General features: G+C 35.6%; 1 long non-coding RNA gene across 2 annotated transcripts in view; it reads left to right on the top strand.

Annotated features, from left to right (window-relative positions):
* LOC308185307 overlaps window positions 1-16,614 on the top strand; it is a 32,779-nt gene extending 16,165 nt beyond the window's left edge. The window contains exon 3 of one of the 2 annotated variants that reach the window (XR_013943281.1): window positions 15,314-16,614. This is a non-coding gene — a long non-coding RNA (uncharacterized lncRNA). Of the gene's footprint in view, window positions 1-3,088; window positions 3,780-15,313 lie in introns of those variants that run through there. The other variant, XR_013943282.1, reaches the window with a different exon arrangement.
* Window positions 16,615-26,388: the final 9,774 nt, after the last annotated feature.

Genomic DNA, 26,388 nt, shown 5'->3' on the forward strand with positions numbered 1-26,388 from the left:
CTATTTTCTATTGTATCAGCTACTGCCCAACTTCATTTTTGGTGTAACGCTAAAGAACATTTTTTTTTTTTTTAAGTAAGAATACACATATATTTCAACATATGTAAAATATTAGTTATATTAAAAATGAAAAAGGCTTTTCATTAACCATGTTTGTTTGTTTGTGTTTTCTCTATATTTAATAATTTATTTGCTTTGTGTTAAATTCAAGAAAAAGAAAACCTGAAATTGACTTCTGAACTTCTTATTATAGTGAAAAACAAATCAAGCCAACCAATCAACAAACCAAAAAAAAAGTTAATTTGAAAAATATAACTAAATCCTGGTAAATTACATGGTCAATTAAAAAGAGGTAAAAAAAAGGAGCATAGTGAAATTCTTACAAGATTTTCATTACAAAGTTTTTTACAAAGATGCTCTATTGCATAAACCATTAAATATATAATTAAATAAATAAATAAAGATTAAAGTGAGCCTCTAAACTCTGGACTGTATAGTTACATTCTTTTCTTGTCCTAAGTGCTGCCAGTCTCAGATAAGATAACATATTTTCTAGACAGAAACAAACAAACAAACAATAAAACAATAAATACATTCTGAGTGCTTACAAATATTAAGTAGGTTGATAGGTAAGTGCTGGTGTAATCTTTAATGTATACGTTTAAGGAGGATTTTATGGTTGCTGAAAGTTGAATGTGTCCCGTGTTTCTGATAACAATATATTAGCATATAAAACCTTCATTTGCTTTTCAGACCCATAGTAATGTATTTTTCTGATGAAACAGTGTTACTAAGGGAAGATTTAAATGCTGGACCAATTAAAAATTCTAACTTTTAAACTGAAATTTTGAATTTTCAAATTTGTACAAATCGGTAAGTTATATCTCACAGAACAGAAAAGAGAGATCTCCCCCCCTTCCCCGCCCCCCCCCCCCCCCCAAAGACCTTTGACTGCTTGCTTCACAAACAAAACTCATAGACAAGTGTAAATCTGGCAAACGTAATTCACAAATCTTATGGTTATAGCTTTGCTAATGAAGTGGGTATGCATGATAGGAGAATTTGGAATATAAAATTAAAACAGAAAATACTGCACACTGGTTAGCTGAAAACAAACATTCATTATCTCTGAAGAATAAAAAAGGGGGATATTACTCAATTACTCCACTGGTAAAGAAGATGTAAACAAGTCTACACAGACAATGACAGTTCCATATTTACTCATTTTTTCAAGGGCTGTTCAGTCTCACACTGGAGAAAAGACTATTCTTTAGTCATACCATATCCTGCTGGCTGCAGTGGCAGCCAGTGTGGTAGTAGCCCCAACTTCTTGTTCTTCTTCAGTTTGTATAAAAATAATCTTTCATCCCAAATGGTTCCAAAGCAGACAAAACAGAGTTCTGGTTTTGCCTCTTTTGTTAAACAAACACACAACCTTAACAACCTTTTGTTAAATATTTCAGGTTTGAGAGCATAATATCTTTCTGAGAAATTGTCCTTTTACCAATCAGTTCTAGTAGTTAATTAAGTCCAAATGCCTTTCTACTACTATTTATGTATTTAAGTACAACTATGGTTTTAAATGCATCGATATGTACAGGTGTGTTTAGCTGAGCAAATTTCAGTTCTCTTGGAAGTCACTTTTTCTGGCATAACTAGGTCTTTCAAAACTCTTGACAACCAAAAACATCCTGAGGGCTTAGCATTATGTTGATTTTAATAGGAATTATATATTATAAATGACATTTCATAGTATTATATCATGTAAGTGAAATCAGACAGTTTTGTTTAATTTCAGGACCAAAACACATTCTTAAAATCCATCAATCAATCAGTCAATCAATCAGACTGACTATGTTTACATCTGCATTATTTATGTTTTCTTCTAACTCATCCTGATTTTTTTTTTTAATATTTATGATCATTTCTTATCTTAATGTTTATTTGTTTTTTCAAAGTTCCAAAACTGGACTTGTGTTATTAGTAAAAAATAAAAACATATACAGGAGTAGAAATTCAGGAAGAGGTCTATAATGTTTAAACAAAAAGTTCCTTGAGACAAACAGTGACCAAAATCAGGTGTCATACTAAAACACACACATATATATATATATTTAGCTAAGATTCTTTTGCCCAGGGACTATCTGCCTTTCACTGTCTTTTCTTTCTTTCTAAACTCCAGATTGATATTCATTAATTCTTCTTGTGTAGAAAAAAATATCAAACGTAAAAATTTGCCAGGTCTTCTTGTGCAGCATTCACCCTGTGGCCTTCATTTTTATTATTTTAATTGTACAGGGCTTTTGAAAGCATTGAAGCACTGAAGTGCACCGCCTATGTGCTTCAGATTGAGTGTTCAAGCAGTAAGCTCTCTCAGTGTAAGAATATCACTACTGCACTAGAATATCTTGGCTTGAGCAAGACGAGTTATTCTGAACTTAAATGTAACAAAAATCAGAAACACACTCTGAATGTCCTCTAGCACTGGCACATCCTGTGCCCCTGGTGAAAATATGGAATTAATGAACACAACGAAGTTTCTTCAAATTCCTATCGTCTTGTTTGCGTAGGTAAATTCATCTTCCTTGGCAGAACATCCAAGTAAGTTTATCAAGTGTGGTTACTTAGTAATTTAGCACATCTACACAGAATTCTTTCAGGTGTAGTGAGGCTGGATGCATGCAGATTCCATTAGTGTTTTTATTTTTTTTTTTGACAAGCAGCAATAAGCCCACCTACATATTTCTAGTATACATAGATAAGAAGTGCAGAAAGAGGTTTTATAGTCTGTGTCAAATATTTTTTCAGTGGAGTCTAAGCATATACTTCGTACATGTATTTTTCTTAAATCTTTGCAACAATAACTATTGACACACATTTCTCCATGTTTCTTTTAATATATTTTTAAAGGAGGACCGATTGTATTTTCAGAGTTGAAGTAAGAACAACATTTACGTAAATTTTGTAGGTTTATCTTGTTATCGATTTATTAATATCAGAAATACTGTAATTCTACTAATGTTTCTTATATTTATATGTTTCTTATATTTATATGTTTCTTATATTTATTTATTTCTTTATATTTCAGCTAAATTCTTTACAGAACAAGACAAATGCTAGAATCATGGAATACCTTCCCAGGAATAACAACAAGATTTGTAAAAAATTTTTTTTTAAAAAACACTTTTGAAAGTATAGTATAAAGTAGGTATGTCACATTGAGTTTTAATCCAGAATAAATTTCTGTATAACAATGTAAGTTTATCATAAGTCAGAAAACCCACTTGAGAAAAAAAGTAAATACTTGGGAAACAAAATTTGATGGAGCATGTCTACAACTGTAATTACCACTCTGACTGCATACCTCCTTCATCTACATTTTCATACCATACCATACCTTTTAAAATGTAAACCAAACATGAAACACCTTTGTTATTACATAAAATTCTGGAGAACCATTCACTAAGAACAGATCATTTGTACATAAGCTACAGTCTCTGCAAGCATTTTCTGGAAATTCCTCCTGCTTACATGGCTGTGTCTCTTGACATAAGTGTCAATCAAAATGTATGACTGTCAGAAGTCAAAACCTGTGTTGTTGCTTTGATATGATGGCAGACTGTGCTGGAACTGCTTGCCACCAGCGAGAGCTCAAATCACTGCAAAACTGCCTTGGATTCTGTAGTGCGCAAAGTCCTCACGGTCAGTGAGCACACCACGGACATCTCTTCTGCCCTTCTGTTAAGCAGGCAGATAACGTGGGCTGAGCAGTTGTCCTGAACACGGTTACAGATCCCACAGATCACTGCAATGCCTAGGTTTATTATTTCTTTTGCTCCATTTAAATTCAATAAATTATAAACAATGTATTAGTAAAATGATTATGTGAAAAATTATTCTTTCTATTATTTTGATTCACATGCCAGGCTTGTCTGTGTGCTAGCACAGTAATATCAGTGTGCTAGTACCAGTAAAAATAAGCAGGAGTTCGAGGTTAAATTTTATTAACATCATGGATTTTTAAACCTCATCCACAGAACAGTGCGTTTCTTTCACTTATTAAATAACAGAATTAAAATCAGATTTTCAGTATTTCTTCACTGTTAGTAATTTTTTAAAAGTTAAAGGCATTAAGCTGTAGTTATACTAAAATCAGCCTCCTTGGCATATAAGAGGAAAGGAAGTAGAAGGTATGTTTATCTTTCATACCTAAGACGTCTGCAAAAAGTTTTCCAATAGAAAATTTGTTATTCAAAGCTTTTCGTGAAAATTTAAGGTGACATGCTTGTCCATTAGAATAAGATAATAATATCTGAAATCTTAAACATTAAAACAAACAAATAATAAAAAAAAATCTACCCTGTAAGCAAGATAACCAGGACAAATTAATTTCAAAATATATCTGCCATTTTATTTTTTTTCCCAGAAGTGGAAAAGCTTATACTGCATGTTAACAATTTATTTTAGAAATTAGCCTTACCAAGATGAATATATGACTTTATTTTCATTTTTGACTACTTCTTAAAGTCTGGGGATTGAAAACAGATCACAAGAACTTCACTAAAAACATTTGTTAAACTTCATCTGTATTTCCATATTTCCCTTCCCTTCCCTTCCCTTCCCTTCCCTTCCCTTCCCTTCCCTTCCCTTCCCTTCCCTTCCCTTCCCTTCCCTTCCCTTCCCTTCCCTTCCCTTCCCTTCCCTTCCCTTCCCTTCCCTTCCCATCCTTTCCCTTCCGCTCCCTTGTTTTGGAACTGGATGGTCTTTAAGTTTCCTTCAAACCAGGATATAGTATGTTGCTGTCAGGATATGATGTAAATTAAGCATAAAGCTGACAGTGTACACAAATACAATTATTCTTATATGAAAACCTCTGTCAATATAAGTCTAGAGTAACCCCCTAAAGAAACAGAGAACCTACGTTATGAGAAAGAGGAAGGAAGGAAGGAAGGAAGGAAGGAAGGAAGGAAGGAAGGAAGGAAGGAAGGAAGGAAGGAAGGAAGGAAGGAAGGAAGGAAGGAAGGAAGGAAGGAAGGAAGGAAGGAAGGAAGGAAGGAAGGAAGGAAGGAATTGGCATATATTATAACTGTATTATAACTGGACCCCTCTCTGTTTACCAAAGGTCATGGGAGTCTCAGGATATCCCTGCTGCCTGGAAACTAGCCAATGTTATACTTATCTACAATAAGGGCATGAAAGAAAACCCAGGAAACTACAGACTTGTTAGTCTAACCTCAGCCTCTGGAAAAGAGTTATGGAGAAGATTGTCCTGAGGGATATTGAAAGGCACTTTAGAAACTAAGCTGTTAACTGGCATATTCAACATGCCATTGGTTCTTCAAGGGAAAGTCCTGCCTCAATAATATGATCTCCTTCTATGATAAGGTCACCTGCCTAGTGGACGAAAGGAAGGCGGTAAAAGTAATCTTTCTTGATTTCAGTAAGGCCTTTGAGATCCTTGCAAGATCTCCTTATGTCTCATCCCTGTGTTTTCAAGGAATAAAAATGTGTTGGCTTTATTTTTCTTTTTTTTGTTATTGTTTGTTTGTTACAGAACATCTGCTGTTTTTCATATGTTCAAAAATGTTTAAAAAAGTATATATCCAGCATTCAGTTCTCTCTCTCTCTTTTTTTTTTTTTTTTTTGTATTTTCATCTGAGACATCATTTTACTGTTTAAAATTAGTTAGTACTTTAGGTCTGTCGGACTCTATCTGTTTTTATATGTTATTTAAGTCTTTATTTAAGTGGATACTTTCTTGGAATGCCTAACGGTTTTCCCATCATCTGAGAAGCTGAAACAGACCACTGAAAACAAACATAATTTGTTTACTTAATCTTTTAATAAGTTTGCCCAAGTCTGGGAGTCAGTTAAACAGAACTTTAATGGAATCAATGTGGAAATTCAATACAAGAATCAAAGGTAGTGGAGCTCCACTTTGGATTGGTGGGATTTTTTAAAGGTAGAAACCTGTGTGTTTGTTTCAGTGACTAAACTCTTTCTACAAAAGTTCTAATATATAAGAATTTAGCATTTATTTTGATAGGGATTCCTTCATCAGCTGCATCACTATCAACAGAGATAAACAGACATCTAAGTGTGACCCATAATTTTTCCCCTATCCTACAGAGATAACTTCTTCCTCACTGGAGAAAAGAGGTGTTGTGTCATCTAGGCTGAAGTTTTGTAGCTATATCTTACTTATCAGCTAATCTAAACACTGCCTACAAAGTAGCACAAATGTCTCTCTAGAAAGACAGTTGGCAATTAAGTTTATATCTAGAGGTGTACATTTTTCACTCTCTACTAATGACCTTAACAATTTTATATTTATTTGAGATTTCTTCATCCATATATAGATTTCTAAACGTATATGTGAATCTAACAGTTCCTCATCCTGAAACACTTTCAAAATCTGAGAGTAAAAAAATAAATATGTAACAAATAAATAATGACAATAAAATGCACTTTGAAATTAAAATGTGATATGTATATTAAACAGCTATAGATATTGCTTCAATTAGCATTTTCCTTTAAATGTTGTAACCCAGGGAAGTTAACTGGAAATGATGCATATTCACTCTTATAAATATTTAAAGAAAGAAATATTATTGCAAGGTTTAATTGTTTTTTGAAATGCAATATACACTTATATATATAAACAAGGAATTCATACTGCAGTCCTTTGATTGTTAGCAGGTCTCTTATGTGTACTACTTTCCCAGAAGTTTACTGGAATTGTGACAACAGTCCCTGGTAAGACAGGAGGAAATTTAAAATATCAAAACAGCAAGATATTCCCCATCCATTTCTTTATAAGTTCAAATTTTTTTTTTAATGTTTGAACTCAATAATTAAAGGTATAAATCAAAGATCTCAAAGCTTTAAAATGACAGATCTGAATGCTAAAAACAATACTATCCATCTTGCTTCTAAAGATTTTCATGCAGTATTTAAATATGCAGGCTAATTATCACTAGGCCCTTTTCTCGCTTAGTCTAATCAGATTGCCCTGTTCTAAGAATATATCAGTATTGCTGAATCCAGAATGAAATTGTCTATGTGTTTTGGATTAACTTGTCAAATAACATGGAGTTTATGAGTGCATGTGGCAAACACCTCTTGAGTCTGGTGGGCAAAGCAAAGAGGAAGAATGATGCTTCAACTAAAGCAGTTGTGCAATGTCTTTTTCCACCAAAGTGCTTGTACAGAAGCCTTGGAAAATCACGTAAAATTGGGCTTTGCAAAGTACTTCACAAGCAGTTTGTTGTACCCTGAGAGATGATTTGCAGAAGAGTTTACTAGGGAAAGACACAAAGTAGCTAAAAATACAGGTAACTGGAAAAATCTGTGCAAAGATCTTCAAAAGGTGAAGGATAAATTAAGCAGTACACTTAAAGGTAAATTAGCAGTACTTCATGTTTTTGAAGAGAGACCACTACCAATATTTGAGCTACATAGCCCTGCAATCTGGATGCACAACCTGCCTGTTGGAGATTTTTTTTTTTTTTTCTGGAAGGCAAATCAATTTTTGTATATTTTTTCTCTTTTGCCAAGAACTAGAAATTGAATGTAGATGATGAACAGGAAGATTATCGAGAATATTTCATTGTTTTACAAGACTGTCAGAGCTGTAGGAGACACTGCGCAGAATAGTTTCTGAAGCCTCTTTTGTTTGAATGAAACTGGTGGAAGCTGAACCAAATTCTTACAGGTATAAGTCACAGTTATTCTGAGACTCATACCCTTGAATGTTTTTCTTCAAAGTACAAGATACTGTATTATCAGTGTTAAATACAGATCTGCATATGGAAGTATGGTGCAAGGTTTAATTGCTGGGCAGCATCTAAACAGCAACACCATGTTACCTAAAATCTATCAATAATTTAATTTTAAGTTTGGGTAGATAATATTTGATGCTTCCAGAATATGGCAGTATACATCACTAATATTTCAAAACAACCTACTTATTTAGCCTGAGGATTTACTTATAGAATTGAAAGCCCCAAAACCAACTGTTTCTCTGAGGATAGCTCAATCTAATGTTGAAGTGAGTAGAATTAAAGCATGTTGTGTCCCCTTGAGAAGACAGTCACTGTGTAACTTAACAACATCTCTGAGATCAATTCCCCTCTACATCCCAACCACATCTCTATTCACAGAGCTCATTTTTCCCTTTGCTCTGTGTGGGAGAGACATTGATCTCTCATTTTTGTAAGACCAATCCAATTTTAACCTCTCTTTGCATTCAGCTCCAGTTGAAAATAAGAGGTTTGAAGTATGACATCATTCATGCATTCAAAGCCATAATCTAATTGCATTAGATCCAGTCATCTGTGATTTGGAAATCACTCCTAATCCTTTCTGATATTTTGTGCACAACAGCAGCCAGGGAAATGGGAAGGCCAATTCAGTGTTCTTGCTCTGGTTCTAGATATCAAAGATTCTATTTTCAATGTTGCTTCAGCTCTGGTGTTCATCTGACTGGTTTAGATACTGCTAAACTTTTCAGAGCTGTGCATTACAGTAAATAATAATGTTTCCTTAAGAAGAATGAAATTAAGCTCTCAAGTGTGTTCCTTTAAGAAATGAGAAAGATAATCTCTCAAATATATGAATAAGAGAAATATCAGAATAGAAAATGAGATCTCAAATAAAGTGAAAATGGAGAATTACAGCCCATTTTCACTGCAGTACTAGCTCATCCATGCCTGAATGTTGAACATAATGTGTTCAGACCATGTACCACACCCTAAAAGTAGTTAGGCATCCACTAGATGCTTCATTTTGTTTACACTCAGACAACCCATGATGTTCACTCATCTATCAATGTCATACTGCAAAGCAATCATGAGGCTTGTCTAACGAATGCTAATGACTTTCTTATTGAAAGAATAGTAAATCTGTATGTCATCAGCTTACCTAAGGTAACTTAATACACAACTAATTTAATTAACTTTGGCAATTAAGACAAAGTTGAAAATCATATAAGTTGAAAATCTGGTGTTGTAAAGATACTCTCAAGTCATAATGAATAGTTAGTGTCTGATAGTGTTTGATTAGGGTGATTAAAATCAATCTATAGTCATAGAACAAAAGTTTAATTGAGGATGAAGTTAGTTGTAAGCAGAATAATCAACAAGTATCCAAAGAGGTTTCCCAGCTATTTTCTATACATTCTCTATCTGGTATATGCAATCATCAGTAAATGCCTAGCACTTCTCATTTGTGAAGTTCGTAATGCCATGTGTTGAGGATAAACAGAAAACACTGAAGTGAAATCTTGAAAACAGTCCAGGTGTGCTTTTTGTTTGAATAGTTAAATTAAAAAAAAAAAAAAAAGTATGAGTGTGAACATATTATCTCTATACATGATTATGCATGTAGTTCACACAGACATAAGTGATAGAAACTGAAAATGAACCTTTGTTGAGTAGACTGTGCAACTGGAAAATAGGACTTGAAATGGAAGGGGCGTAGATATTATGTAGTGTCTCGGTGCTTAGAAGCTTCTGTTCTTCCTGTGCAAAGAAAGTACATGTCATGTTCCAATCCTCCTACCCTGCTAAAAGTAAATAAATAAGTAATTCTTTCTTACTGCTACATGTATTTAGAAATAAAGTTCAATACTCATTAAGTCTGTTCAGTGAAGTCAAAATGGTGTATTCAGTGGATGGTAGGGGATAAAGGAACAAAATCAGTATTATAATAGTGACAAAAAGGCAAACACACACCTTACTTAAAATCTAAATATTGTAAGCTCTAACAAATATTCTACTTTATATTCTACTCAATATACTTTTTATTATATTCTACTTAATGCTAATAGATTAGATCATGGTCCTGACAAAATAATCCTTTGATCTTTTTTATTCTTAATGCTTCATAGACATAGGCTATAAGATTTTTCCATCTCCTTCCCTGAGGAGTACTCTCAAAGCATACTCTAGCCTACTGAAACAGTTTAAGCATGTCTTTTATGTGAATCAACATTGAACATTGTATGCTTCTTTCCTCAAGCTTCTGAAAAACAAAATATTGACCAAATTACTCCACACTGTTACATTATGAATATCAAAATCTTGTTTCTTCATCACTTATTGCAGTTGAAGTAGTTGTGTAACAGACTCTGCTGTTTCCTTGCTCTTGGTATTGGATACTTCTGAAACAATACCTTATATATACACATGCATATAGAAATCAATGTGCTTTTTTTCTTTGGGGGGGGGAGAGGGGGAAAGGGAAAGGGAAAGGGAAAGGGAAAGGGAAAGGGAAAGGGAAAGGGAAAGGGAAAGGGAAAGGGAAAGGGAAAGGGAAAGGGAAAGGGAAAGGGAAAGGGAAAGGGAAAGGGAAAGGGAAAGGGAAAGGGAAAGGGAAAGGGAAAGGGAAAGGGAAAGGGAAAGGGAAAGGGGAGGGGAGGGGAGGGGAGGGGAGGCGAGGCGAGGCGAGGCGAGGCGAGGCGAGGCAAGGCAAGGCAAGGCAAGGCAAGTCAAGGCAAGGCAAGGCAAGGCAAGGAATAAAAGGTTCTTTTATCTTACTTTTCCAAGTCAGGATATCTTATGGCATTTTTGTAACTGACCTGCAATCTCACTCTGATTCATTCATACTAGATGATTGGTCTCTTCTGATCTGGGCCTCATTTGATAGAATACAACTTACTGGGATACTTTGTTTTTTTTGTTTTTTTTTTTTTTTTTTTCCAAGAACCTTCCAGTGTTGAAGTTAGCAGCTGGTTAAAGAATTGTCCTTCACTATTTTTTTTTTTTTGTCTCTTAAATTTCCATATCAAATATCATTGTTTTCATAGCTTTTATTCATTTTTATTGCCTGGAATATTTGACCAATCATTCTTCTTTTCAATGTACTTTCCTACAAAGTTAAGGAGAATAATTTCTCTTTCCAATGTAGAAACAGAAAAAAACTTATTACTTAGAGGTAGAAACCTCCCCTGTGCCTTGTGAATAATGTCATCAAACAGCAAGAACAAGAGCTTCTGACCCTGTGATTGGTGCTCCTTTCTCATGTAGCTGGGTGAGAGAAAAATTGTCTCCCACTGCCAATTTTTTATAAGATTTCAGTCTGAACTCAAATAAAATGCTGTCCCTTCTCCAAACAGGACATATACTGTCTTTTTTAAGCATTTGATGACATCTTAAAACTTGGCCTTGAAAATCACAAGAAGTGTGCAACCATCTTTAATGTTGGAGTGTGTGTCTCCTGCTTTCTCCTGTTTTCCAGGATGGAGAACATGACACCAGTATGTCACGTTCTCAGCCAAGCACTTCAGCATATGATTCACCACTAAGAAGGTCCAGCTGGAAGAATAAGTAATTGGAGATTCCTACTTTAAGGACCTGTTTCCATGGAGGTAAAGGGCCTGATCCAAAGTCCAATGACACCTAGAAACCTCTCCTTCAGTCTCATAGCTTATTTTTTTCTTTTTTTCCTTTTTTCTTTCAGTGATCTGTGTTACTGTGACATCTTGCTGCTTGGATCTACTCTTTTTTTTTTCACCAACACAATTTACAAACAGTTTTTTCCTGTGCTCTCTTTGTTTTGCATTTTCTTCTTCATTATAGTTTATTGGGCCCTATACTTAGTTGAAGGATTTTATGGGAGCAAAGGCTGGACCCAGATGAACTATTTAAGAATTTTATTTAAAACAGAAATGTTTTAGATGCCAGCTCCATGTTTGAAAAATTTGTGCACCATACCTTCCTAAAGCCATGCAGGAGACACCTAGCAGAACCAAAGAGGTATTGCAATGACATTAACTTTGGTATAATGCCTTTACCACAGCCAGACAATAAAGTACAATTGTAGTATACTATGATTTCAAGGAAATAAAACAGTTGGAAAAATGTGAATGAATTCTGTCCCTTTGTTTTATCTGACACAAGATATTTTGAAAATTTATTTTTAGTGGTATCCTTCATTTTAAATTATATATGCTAATGACACAATATTTGCATATGCTATGATATTTTAATAGACTAAAAGACCTTGAGCTTTCAAGGCTCAAGACTTGATAGCCAATCCAAAAACAGCTATTAATTTTCATTTATTTTTCAGAGGTAAAGGTGATCGAGCCAGATGGTGAAGTCTTTTAATTGCACATCATAAAGACATGCATAAGAAAGAATAAAATTGCTCTGAAGTTCTGATCTGGTTTTGTTATTGCTGCTGTTGTTGCTTTTATTTATGCCACAAAAAAACATGAAGTTCAGGGTTCTTGTATACACTATGAGGGATGAAAATAACTGTGAAATAGCCATAATTTTTCAATTGTTTTTTGACTGACTCAGTGTAGAAAGTAAAAGTGACTTGATCTGATGGTCCACTGTAAAAGAGGCCACTGGAATCACAATGGATAATCCTTATAATTCTTATATTTTTATACCAGAAAAGGTAGCAAACCTCAGATATAATTATGATGAATTTTACAATAAATTAGGGACTGCTAAAACTTAGATATCATGCAGCTGATACACAAGATGAATTACTTGATCTGTAGAGATTTAATAATAAAAAGGTAAAAGAACTTTTTGTAAGTTCTATATACTTTTGTAAGTTCTAATACTAAGTATAAGAACACTAGTTTTCTATGGTTTTATTCTTTATTTTTCCACCCATGTAAACCTATATAAGTTATCCTTATTTATGTATACCACATTGACAGATTTTGCTTATCCAGACAGAAACAATCAATGGTGTTTGTAGAGTGACAATTACTTTGATGGCTCTATAAAACCTACACCAATGTTTTATTTAGGTGAGGATAAACAATACCTAAATAACTATATACTTTTAATATCTGTTTAAAATATTGTGCTTACTACTACTACTACTACTACTACTACTAGTCTATTTATTTATTTTCCTACTTTTGTGTTTTAATATACTTGGTTTTGTTATTCTAGTTTTAATACTCCTTTAAACGGTATCTTAACAAAAATCATGAGTAAAATGATCGATAGAGAGAAATGCATTTCTTAGCAACAAACAATAGTTATGTTGCACATACATAAAACATTTAAAGTACATCTGCCTTTCGTTTAGTCTTTCAACAAAGAGTGGTTTGACTTCTAATTTAAGTGGAGTTGGAGTTTTGTAGGTCTAGGTCACAAATACAGCTGAGGGTGCATACAATAATGTTATCTGTTTTCTGATAACAACTGATTATACATTTTTTTACTGAATTTAAATATCATGCTCATGATCCAACACTGTGTGTTGGATCTTACATTCTCTTTCCCATCCAGCTTTATATAGAGAACTAGTTCAACATACTTAGTCTTTATGTTCTACTTTTTTTTCTTTTTTTCCTCAAAAGGCAGCAATGTTTATATGTGAGAATAACCTTTAAAACAATGATGTATTGCAAAATCAGCACGATAATATTTTCTGAAAATATTCTGTGTGACAGTTAATGCAGAAGAAAACATCTGAGTGAATTTCTCCTCTTGCAGGTGTCTCTTTCTCCTGTCTTTTTGAAGAAAATAGTGTGTTTTGATTATTTAAATTCACCTTGTGTTGGAAGAATCAAGTTTCATTCATAGTCCTTCTATTAATCCATGTGATTTAAGTACTTATCATCTGAATTAATGATAATTGTTCTGTCTGTTCAAATGTTTAGGTATATGTGTGTCCCTCTCCTTGCATCAGTGAATATAAAATTATGCCATCGATTTAGCTACATATGTGGCTGAATGTCAGAAATTATCTGCATTTGCGTGGAGAAGAAGATTTCAAGGAAGTGTCAAGCTTGTTAGCCTGTTTTGAACCTCAGTTCCATCCTCCATTTGTGTTTTGATTATGCATCTAAATACAACATAGCACACTACCACATCAGAGCAATATCATGCTTACATACAGCGCAGAGTAGGTGGCATGTCATAGCAGCACAGAAATAGTCACTCCAATTGTAGAAGGTTGTGGGGCAGGAAAGCAAGATTATAAAAAAAAAAAAACAAAACAAAAAAAAAAACATTGCTTCAATCAACACTGCCTGTGACAAAAAGATAAAGAATGGCCCTGGGAGATTATTTATGCTGCTCAATTCAGTCTACCTCCATTATCTGAGGGAAGAAAAGTCAAGTGAAATCTGATGTCATTGAACACCATTAGTTCTCAGTAAACAGCAAATATTATAGAACGATGAGACTACAGTAAGGACTAATATGTCTGTCTTCATTTTTAAGTCTTTAATTTACATTTCTCTTTCAGATAAAGACAGAGCAGACTGAAGTAAAATATTTTTGAAAGCTCTTGATCTTTTATTTTAAAATATTCATTTTGAAATGGTATTAAAAAGAATCATTATGAAAAATTCTAGTGAATATCATTGAGTCTCCAGAAATACCATATTCTAGTGCAATGAAGGAAGACGGGCTTTACAAAAAAAAGAAAAAACGGTACCAGAAGGCAGAAAAATAAAAGGATTGTGAAGGATTTGTCTTCACGTAGTCATGTCTGTGGCTGGTCACAGACATCCAGAATTATGATATTTAGAAGACCTTCCTATAAGTCCTACCACCCCCAAAAATAGGTATATCACAGCAAAGCAGTAGTAGAAGAAATAAAAGTGAAATAAGCAATGAGGAAAAAAAAAAAAAAGAAAAAAAAACAAACCTCACCCTTTATTTATTCAAGTGCTGCTTGCTGTGATATTGAGGCATAAGACAATGATTCACTACAATAGATTCTCATTTTGATGATAAGCACATGTGCTAGATTTTTCTCTTCCCATCCCTTTTGCACTAGTTTTTATGTAGGCACTAATTAGTAGGTACAAACTGGAATTAACACTGAGTTGAAGGGTTTAGAGAACAAGCCACAGTTCACAATTCTGATTATAACTGGCAGGGCTATATCATGAGGGATACTTATCATAAGTTGCTTTATCAGTTTTAAGTGAAAAATTGCAGACTCATTCCTAAAACCCATCTGGTTCACATCATAAAGGGTTTGGATGAAAAAGAAAAAAGAAGAGAGAATTAGGAGGTAATGGTAGCTAACATTCCCCAAATGCATCCAATTTATTGGTAAATACAAAGGTTCTCCTACCCAAATCATCAGAAATGAGTTCAGATCTGCTTTGGAAGGAGTCTGTACTGCCAACAGGTAAAGAGGGCCATTCTGTTGTGAAATAACTTAATAATTAAACAGGCTCAGTAAACTGTTATTTCAGAGTTCTGTTGACCTCCACATGGGCTGAATCAGGCATGTTATGACTAAGGGGAAAGGAAGAATGCAGAAATAGGGGAAAATCAAAGATATAATTTTAAAAGTTTTTTTTTTTTTTTTTTAATAGGCTTTTAAAAATCCGTGTGCTAGAAGACTGCAATCTCACAGAACATGGATGAGAGATACTATCCTCATGCAGTGAAAAGCTTTACTCTTTTGCTTTAGCTACCACACAGGAAATCTGAAACTGGTCTGACACTGATTTGAAGCTTTACCTCATAAAATAGCAACCAAGAATATATAATGTGAATACAGATGTCATCATCTACTTATGTCACATTCCTGAGAAGAAATCTTAATTTTCCTGTAGTTTGTATCAGAACTTCAATGGCCTCCAGAAATGTAAATGGTTTGACCTGCCAGCCTCAAAGAACTACCAGGCTCTTATTTTATTTTCATTTTCCTTTTTTTTTTTTTTTCCTTCTCACAAGGCATAGAATATCACTCTAGCTAGCATCTCACTTAATTTAGATTGTAATAAACAAGTTAGTTGCAAAGTCTTCTCTTCAGTGTATGCATAGCTTAATGTTCTATTAGAACTCTTGATTAATGGATGTTTCAACTCCTAAGTTCTGGCAATGTGTTAATGATTATAATAACAAAGTAATGTGAACTGAAGAGAAAGAAAAAATAATCAAGTCTTTGAAATGAGGAGATAGAAATAAGCTGCTTTTCCCTGCATAATATATTTGCACAAGTTGTAGTCCAAGTATACATGTAAATGATTAAAATCTAATAAGCAATGATAGGAGACTTTGATTTTCATCAGAAAACTTTACACTGAATATATGCTAATTTAAAGTAGCAGCATAAATGATTTAGGTGCAATCAGCGGTGCCTATATAGGAAGCCTCCTCTCTTCAAGTTGTTTTAAATGCGCTTCACTTCTGCCTGCAGCAATAAGGTAGCATAAATGTTTAGTTGTCAATGCAAACTACTGCAAAATTACTGTTTTGCATCTGGGTGTCTATAGAAGGAGCTGTTTGGTACTGCTGTTGTGGATAAAATATATGGCAGGGACATGATTCCTTTAATCTCTATCCCTCTTGATATCTTTTGCTTGCTTGTTGTTGAAAGAACACTGTTCACCTTTCAGATCTCATTGAACTTAAACGGTTGCACTATTTTTAGACAGGATCTGGGGCTTGACTTGTCATGGAGACAACATATGTTATGCTTTATAAATATATCATCTGCTTCTCAGCTTTATGAGAGTAGAATTAAAATGTTTCCATTGGTCTTCAGACCTATGGATCTATGTATTTTATTTGTTGATAGAATGAGTATGATTCTATCACCAACAACATCTGAGTTATTTGAATGGTATGAAAATAAAATTTGTCATATATTTGTACTATAGTAAAGAAAGGGAAAATGCTTGCTCTGTGAACATTTGAATTTTTCTTTTATTTTAATCACAGGTGTGAAAAGCTTGATAGCAGGCCAGTGAATGTTCACATGAGATGATTTCAAGACCATTAGACTACTCATAAATGAATTATAGTTCTATGTGTGTAGAGATTAAACTGAATGAGCAGAACTATTAAACCACTCTGCATTGCTGAAGACAGTAGATAAGGAGTGCAGGTTCATATCTTATTTGCAAGTCAGCAAACACATGACTCATGAGGTGAGGAATGCCTGACCTCATTATCATCTGCCAGGCCCATTTCTTTCCTTCCTAGCAGCAGTGCTGAAAGAAGAAAGAAGGAATATGTTTGTCTTTTGTCAAAAAATCATCTGGATATACACAAAAATTTGCCTTGTTTTAAATCTTAGTTTCTGTCCTTGCCAAGAACCTTCACTCTGTCACAGAAATTAGCATGAAAGCAACAGCTCTCACTGAGTTATCAAATCTTTTTCATTTGCCATCCTGTCTCCAGAGCCTCTCTATCTCTTTCTACAATCCTCTGCCAAGTGATTTTACATCAGAAGAAAGCACACTATTACAGTATGGAACTGAAACATTGCTATATTGCAGGCCATTATTGCTCCAAGGTAGACCAAGATTTTCTTCTAATATCTTTATGTGGCATGACTCTGTGTTTCTTTTTCTCTCCTTTTCCCAGTGCTGTTAAGATGGAATTAATTTCACTTTGTACTGTTTTTTTTTTTTTTTTTTTTTTGTATGTATGTTTCTTTTCTGATTCTTCAACTGGGCTACAAATTCCCTTTTTTTTTTTCTTTTTTTTTCTTTTTTTTTCTTTTTTTTTTCTTTTTTTTTCTTTTTTTTTCTTTTTTTTTCTTTTTTTTTCTTTTTTTTTCTTTTTTTTCCCAAAATAGCTCTTGCTGTCTTCTAACTCATGTATAGTTGAAAAAGCTTTTCTCTGAATGTTTTAGGAGTTATTTTACACTGGAGACTTACTGTAACTCAAAATTTTTGTTCACATAGGTATTCCCATGTAGGAAGGTTACACCTGAATGCTTGCAAATTAACATAATAACAACAACAACAATAATATAACAATAATAAAAAAGCATACCATCACTTATCCATTTTATCTATATTATGATTTCAGTGCCAGGGAAGGTTATGGAGCAGATCACCTTGAGTGCCAGTCAACATGGGTTTATGAAAGGCAGGTCCTGCCTGATGAACCCGACCTCCTTCTACAACAAGGTTACATGCTTAGTGGATGAGGGAAAAGCTGTGGGTGTTGCCTACCTAGATTTTAATAAAGCTTTTGACACTGTTTCCAAGTGCATTCCCCAAAGAAACTGGCTGCTCAGGGATGGCAGGCATATGATTTACTGTGTAAAATATAGTCTGGGTGGCTGGGCCCAAAGAGTTGTAGTGAATGGAGTTAAATCCAGTTGGAGGCCAGTCATTAGTGGCATCCCCCACAGCTCAGTACTGGGGCCAGTGCTCTTCAATATCTTTATCAATGATCTAGACAAGGGAATCAAATGCACCCTCAGTAATTTTGCAGAAGACATCAAGTTAGACATGAATGTTGATCTGCTCTTGAGTAAGAGGGCTCTACAAAGAGATCTGAATAGGCTGGACTGATGGGCTGAGGTCAGAAGTATGAAGTACAACAAGGCCAGGTGCTGGCTCCTTCACTTGGGGCACAACAACCCCATGCATTGCTATAGGCTGGGGGAAGAGTGGCTGGAAAGCAGCCTGGTGGAAAGGGAACTGTCAGTATTGGTTGACAGCCAGCTGAACATCACCCAGCAGTGTGTTCAGGTGGCCAAAAAGGCTAAGAGCATCCTGGCTTGTATCAGAAACAGTGTGGCCAGCAGGACCAGGGAGGTGATTGTCCTGCTGTACTCGGCTCTGGTGAGGCCGCACCTTGAGTACTGTGTTCAGTTTTGGGCCCCTCACTACAGGAAGGACATCGAGGGGCTGGAGCGTGTCCAGAGAAGGGCAACGAAGCTGATGAAATGTCTAGAGAACAGGTCTTATGAGGAGTGGCTGTGGGAGCTGGTGTTGTTTAGCTTGGAGAAAAGAAGGCTCAGGTGAGGCCTTACTGTGCTCTGCAGTTACCTGAAAGGAGGCTACAGCAAGGTGGGGATTGATCTCTTCTCCCAAGCACTAAGTGTTAAGATGAGAGGAAATGGTTTCAAGATGTGCCAGGGGCGATTTAAGTTGGATATTAGGAAAGATTTCTTCGCTGAGCAGATTGTGAGGCACTGGAACGGGCTGCCCAGGGAAGTGGTTGAGTCACCATCCCTGGTGGCATTCAAAAGATGTGTAGATGTACTTAAGGACATGGTTTAGTGGTAGACCTGTCAGTGCTAGGTAGAAGGTTGGACTTGATGATCTTAGAAGTCTTTTGCAACCTAAATGATTCTATGATTCTATATCTTTTGGGGATCTTATTTGGCAGGTTTGGGATAACCTGAAGCCTTTGAAATCTGAGGCAACAAAGGTAACAAACTCAAAATTCACTCTGACACTAGAAAAAGTATACTATGATGCTAGAAGATTTAGTTAATCAGCAAGTATAAATGGGTCATAATTGCTTGTGGTTATGAAGCAATTTGAAAAAGAATCTAGAGATACAATTATGCAAATAACTCTAATTAAAACACCACTGTGAATAAATAAATCCTCATTAATTTTCTTCATACAGTAATCATTATGCATACAACCTTAACTAAAACCATTGATGCACAAGAGTGATAACACTAGTACTATTTACAGAAAGAAGTTAAGAATGGGTACAGTAAAAGTACCAGTTAAGCAGTGAATGAGAGGACAGTTAAATTGAATTAGTACTGTCTGTAAGTTCTGATGAAGACATAAATCACAAAAGCAAACTAAATAGTACTGTGTCTCATGCTTTGTGGTAGCAAAACTATCAAACTAGGGCTGTGGAGAAATAAGTCTCTGCAGGTTCTCCTTTCATGAATATATAAGAGAGCTTTTGTGGATATTTCTGTGATGAGCTGCCACACTATGATGAAATTCTGGCCCCATGGATGGACAAACTAGGGATTTGGATGCCTTTGTTAGGGAATGATGTCTTTGTTAGGGAATGATGTTCTGAGCACAGCAGCTGGGACTGAGACTTCTGCTTAAACAGTCCTCCCATCTGGTCAGCTGGTCAGTCCAGACTTCGTAAGTAGATTCTCCAATTTTGATCAGTCATTCCATCTACTTTTGTTCAGTCTTTCCATCTACTTACTGCTACTGGAAATGGTGACTTGGATGATAGAAATCAATCATCTGGAACAAGCAGGTAAATCATTTTTTATTCATATTAATTATTTTATTTAACTATTTTATTTTATTTTGTTCTATTAAAAATAAAAGAAAAAAATCTTACTATGGATTAATGGATTATAAATATATACTCTGTAACATATGCATAAACTTGTGTTAGAGAAGATAAAGTTAGTCACAAAGCCTCTTGTAGGAAATTTCTCTTATCTTCAGAAACCTTTATCTTGCTGTTCAGAAACATAACTTCCTCTTCCAAGAAATAAATCTACTCCAAAATTTGAATCTAATACTACCTAAGCTACTCCTACATAGACTTTGGGACAGTTAGAATGTGTGAAACTCAGTGGGTTCATACAATTCCACTGGGTTTTGAAATATATCAGAAATTCACCTACAGAATCTACTGCTGTTGGGTAACATAAGGATTGGATTCCACTTGTATTTTACCTTTAATCTGTTGAAAACACATGCCAGATACAGAATAGGTAACCCATAAACATTTGTGTGAGTGTGAACACATACAAACCATGAACATGCATTTTTGAGTTGTATTTGAAGAAAAGATTTTCTTAATTGCCTGTACAAAGTAAAATGGTGCTCAATTCTATTATGAAGCAACCAAGTGTGTTTTACATTTAATTTCTGTGGTGATCAGACATGTCATATCCAGGACATTGTAGAGCTGTTGGAGTTATCTCCTCTGTAAACCTCTGACTATATGCCCATGGAGGAATGAACCTTATTTAGACATCTTATATAAAACCACGCAAGAGTTTGTCAACAAAATCTTTAATATGGGTAAAAATTGATTTAAATGAATAGCAATCAGTGTGGCATAAACCATAATTCATGACTCAAGCCTTTGGCAAAAGAAATGATTTTGGTTACATTCTAAAAACAGACAAAATAATCCATAAGCAAGGAGATATCTAAGGAAAAGTGAAGGGTTTCATATTGAAAATGGTAAGACATGGTAAAATTCAATCCAGTTTTGCATTTGCGGGGTGGGATTTTGGTTGACAAGAAGCTCAACATGAGCTGGCAACGTGCACTTGCAGACCAGAAAGCCAACTGTATCCTGGGCAGCATCAAAAGAAGCATGGCCAGCAGGTCAAGGGAAGTGATTCTCCCCTTCTACTCCGCTCTCATGAGACCCCACCTGGAGTAGTGCGTTCAGGTCTAGGGTACCCAGCACAAGAAGGACATGGAATTATTAGAATGAGTCCAGAGGAGGGCCCTGAAGATAGTCAGGGGGCTGGAGAACCTCTCCTACGAAGACAGGCTGAGGGAATTGGCGTTGTTCAGCCTGGAGAAGAGAAGGCTCTGGGGAGACCTTATAGAAGCCTTCCAGGGGGCCTACAAGAAAACAAGAGGGAGTCCTACTCCTACATTTTATCAGGGAGTATAGTGATAGGATGGGAGTCAATGGCTTTACATTAAAAGAGGTAGGTTTAGATTAGATATTTAGAAGAAATTCTTTACTCAGAGGTTAATGAGGCACTGGAAATAGGCTGCCCAGAGAAGTTGTGGATACCCCATCCGTGGAATAGTTCAAGACAAATTGTGTGGTATTTGGGGAAACCTGATGTAGTGGATGGTGTCCCTGCCCCATGGTCTTTAAGGTCCCTTCCAAGCCAAACCATTCTATGATTCTATGATTACTGCTTTTAAATTCAGACTTCTGAAGTGTTAATCTGTTGGTATTGAATAGTGCCTGGCTCTGTGGAGTACATGGGAGTTATGACAAAAGGTAGAATTTCTAGTTCTATTTTCATTAATGTTGCTATGTCAGCAAATTTAATCTTTAAACTTTCAAGTGTTTTCTTAAAGTTGCATAAATATTTTTTCCTCATTTAGCCCCTTGCTTGTTCATTTTAAAACCCGTTAAATAGTCTTTTGCTGTTATTAATATATTAAGACATCAGCTGTTTAGTTCAGAATGATGGGTCTCCATGCCACTTATTACAAGCTTTTCAGCTGTTCTCTAGGCCTCACATTAACTCTTCCAGATAGATATCATACAAGGGATTAGGAAGAAAAAGATATATATAGATAATGAAGAAGCACTTGCATTTAATTCAAACCAGTATTAGCATGTACCAGAGAGAGAGTTTGAATACGTGGGGAAAAAGAAGAGAGAAAAACAGTGCAAGTTAAATGAGAGCCAAACCTACATGAAAAGAGAAACAAAGGTCAATGATTTACTGAATCCTGATTTAAAAAGGAAATTGTTTCTGCCTAAGAACTAGGGGATTGCTAGCAACTAACAACTGAAGATGTCATGGGATGAAGCCTACCTCAAAGCACATCTTAGATAAATGAGACTTGAAGCACCTTTACCCAGCTTGAACTGATGAAATCAATAGATTAATACAGCATGAGTTGGAAAACAAGGAATGTTAGACTAATTTTATAATGTAACTGCTGTTCACATCACACCTGCCATATCAAATTTGGGATGGGAGAGAGAGTGGGAACTGAGACCCTGGTGACAGTTAGTAAATGGCCTTTTGGCATGGGAAAAGCCAAAGAAGTTGGCTGGGGCTATATGATTAGCAGGACCATTGATGACCTTCACCAGTGATCTAATTCACAAAGCAGTAGGGAGAGAAGACAGCAGTCCTTCAGGAGGGAACACAGACACGGGCCTCCAACTACATACTGAGGACTGAACCTGATGGGGAACCACCAAGTACAGGGCTACAAGCCAGACTTGAGCACTAAAAGCAGTGGGAGAAAGCACCCTCCTCCCCTGGTGTTCTGATTTATGTGGGTGCATCTTGTTGGTGCCTCCCAGGATAGTTCTCTCTATCCACAAGGTAATTTCTGCTTAGGAAAAGAATAAAAATTAAAAGCTCAAGCAAAAGCTTATGCAGCTTATCACTGCATGTTGTGATAGTGGTCTTGTGGCTCTGCACCACTCAATTTCTTTCTGACGAAAGCTAAGGATATGAGAGTGGAGAAGAAAACAAAAAGACAGAATAAAGATAACCCTGAACTAACTACATCAAGAAGCATTACAAGTGCCTGAAAAAGAAATATAGGAGCCCAAACTACAATGCATGTAAGATCAGATCACTCTTGACTCTAACTTTCTTAACTTGTATTACTTGTTAAGTATATTTAGCATCTCTTGTAGTTTTCAGTAATGAAGGGCCACCAATTTTATAAAGGGAAACTGGTGATGCAGCGTGTCATTTTTTCTCACGTTAAGTATGAGCATCCACTTGCAGTCAGCATGACACTTTCTTTGCTTGTCATCTTCACTACGAGGTGGTGGGTAGACAGGCATCCCTGTGTCACTGGGTGATAGGTGGTGGCTGAGCTCAGTTGTGGCATCACACCCAATGCTGGAACACATTGCCTGTGCACAAGTGAAGGCAGCCAGTGTCTCATTTTTGCTGGAGCAAACAGCACATTGTTCTATCTAAATTAACTAATTACCATAAGTAAATCACATTGCATTCTTACTAGAAAGCTTATCAGGCAGTACTGTTATAGTCTTTCTGTTTGGGCGTGAGAACCTTATCTTCCTAGACCATGCTTCTGAACTATAATATACCTTTTTGGGTGGAAAAAACTCATTTCAAGGTTTGAATGAGAATTACATTCGGAATAGTAATACCAATATTGTGGTACTCTTGAATATGAAATGTGATTTTATTATTTAATGACTATGATAAGGGGAGTAAATGAAAGTGCCTAACAGCAAAAGATCTCCATAACTCTACTTCAATACACACTATTTTTAAATAATATATACAGTTTCTGAAAAATGTTGCATTTTCATTCATTGAGCTAGGAAGAAAATTTCTCTACATAGGCTAGGGGAGTTAAAATGAGAGCACAATTTCAGAGAAAAACATGAATACTATTGTTCATTACAGATCCATCCACTGATCAATAAAACATTACACTATAAAAATAATGCAACCCAGTGTTCATACTCTCCTTAATCTTATTAATGTTTTAAATAATATTTATGATAATAATTTAATGTGTGTGTGTGTGTGTGTGTGTTTTTGGGCTAGTTTCTGTGTAGGTAATTAAAAAATAATGATTATCTATGTGCTACCTATAAAAAGCGCAAAATAACATTTAGAAAAGTTCAGCTTTTCCTTTCTACTGATATGATGGCCAAATGTTCTGCCTGTGCCAATGGGAACATTAAGAAGTAGGGAACAGTATAGCATAATACTATGAATTTAGCTCATTCACTTGCTGATTATGGTATGTATTGTGTTTAAAATCTTTTGAAAATGTAAGAGTAAGTTTTATTTGACACAGAATTGTTCTACTCTCAAAGATTTGTTGTCTAGTTATCAACCTATAGAGTCCAGCCTTTTACCAAACCATATCTTTTAAGCAATAGAAAGGCTGCAGTAAAGGGAGTTGTCCTCCTCGTCATAAAATGTGCAGTGCATTCTGGTTAAACAACTTAGAATTTATAGAAGCCAGATGCTCAGTTATCATAAATCAGGCTAGACTTGCTGTAGAAGGAGTTGCAGTAGTTTGTTTCCACTCGGGAACTTGCTAGCCATGTACCTAAATGAGCCATAAGATCTTGATTACAAGATCTTTATTGTTATTACAAGGTCTTTATTGTCATTTAAATGATTCTAGAAGAATGAATATAGCATTTTCATTTTCAATGTTCAAATCAAAATAGGATTGGATAGTACCACTACAATACTTCTGTATCTTATCTGAAGTTTATAACATCTTTACCAATGCATTTTGGTAATATCTTGTTACAGATGAGGCCAAACCTAGTATTCCATGCAATCTTATAGTGATTAATAGCTGTCTGTGTTATGAATAACCCAGTTTGCCCAATTGTGTGCATAGCAGTCTTGTCCATAAAATTACTGGCCATATACCTAACGCAAAGCAATTTCAAGGATATGTCTTTTTGAATTAAGAATGGATGTGCCTGCTGGTGGAATAAATCCACAACCAAAAAGTTATTTTCAAAATGCAGAATAAAGATATGGATGAGAAGGAACAGCCCATAGTTTTGTTTTTGTCTTGAGATAAATTATGATGTAAGCCTTATTTTTTAGGCTTTGCTAATAGTCTAGGACAACTATAAGAAAAACAAAAGTACAACCTCTTCAGACATATTTGGTAGATTATTTTGGTCTTTAAAGAAAGAAAAAGAAGAAGAAGAAGTGGAATATTCATGATATGCTTCAAAATATGTTTTGAGGAAAGTTTGGGTATAACTCCTCAGTAAGATAAATTAATGTGAAATGTACTTACCAATATTTTTATTAGTTATAAAATAATTAACATTACTTTTATTTTCCATTAAGCTTTCTTATATGAAAGTTAGCATTGTTAAAATGCTTTGAAGAAACAAACATCAAGTTTGTAAAATGCTCACCTAATTAACATAGCTGATTTTCAGTAAACAGATTTTTTATAACAGAAACATAACTGACTGGATTTCAAGGGAAAAGGTTGTGTCTGATACTGACAATAACAGGGTTTTGCTCAATTCATGAAAAAGCCTTAGATGCTCAGTGCTTTGTTATCCTCCATCTCCATTACTAAGATCAGTAATTGACAATCCCAAGGCCCCTGTTGGAAAGCCTGGAACAAGGAAGACACACTCAGTGGAGGAGAAAAGGTTAGGGAACATTTTAACAAACTTAACATACACAAGTCTGTGCAATGTGCTGGGATGCACCCACATGTGCTGAAGAAGCTGACCCATGTGATTTTGTAACCACTCCCAATTATCTTTGAAAGGTCAAGGTAGTTGAGGGACATCACTGAGGAATGAAACAGAGCAAATCACAGAATCACAGAATCATCTAGGTTGGAAGAGACCTCCAAGATCACCCAGTCCAACCGCTGACCTAACACTAACAAGTCCTCCACTAAATCATATCACTAAGCTCTACATCTAAACGTCTTTTAAAGACCTCCAGGGATGGCGACTCAACCACCTCCCTGGGCAGCCTATTCCAATGCCTAACAACCCTTTCAGTAAAGAAGTTCTTCCTAACATCCAACCTAACCCTCCCCTGGTGCAACTTTAGCCCATTCCCCCTCGTCCTGTCACCAGGCACGTGGGAGAATAGACCAACCCCCACCTCTCTACAGCCTCCTTTAAGGTACCTATAGAGAGCGATGAGGTCACCCCTGAGTCTCCTCTTATCAAGGCTAAACAACCCCAGTTCCCTCAGCCGCTCCTCGTAAGACTTGTTCTACAGAGCCCTCACCAGCTTCGTTGCCCTTCTCAGGAATCTCTCGAGCACCTCGACGTCCTTCTTGTAGCGAAGGGCCCAAAACTGAACACAGTACTCGAGGTGAGGCCTCACCAGAGCCGAGTACAGGGGGACAATCACCTCCCTAGACCTGCTGGCCACACTGCTTCTTATACAGGCCAGGATGCTGTTGGCCTTCTTGGCCACCTGAGCACACTACTGGCTCATATTCAGCCGACTATCAACCAGTATTCC

Source organism: Anser brachyrhynchus, assembly GCF_964034855.1.
Source record: "Anser brachyrhynchus genome assembly, chromosome: Z".
In the NCBI taxonomy this organism is placed as follows: domain Eukaryota; kingdom Metazoa; phylum Chordata; class Aves; order Anseriformes; family Anatidae; genus Anser; species Anser brachyrhynchus.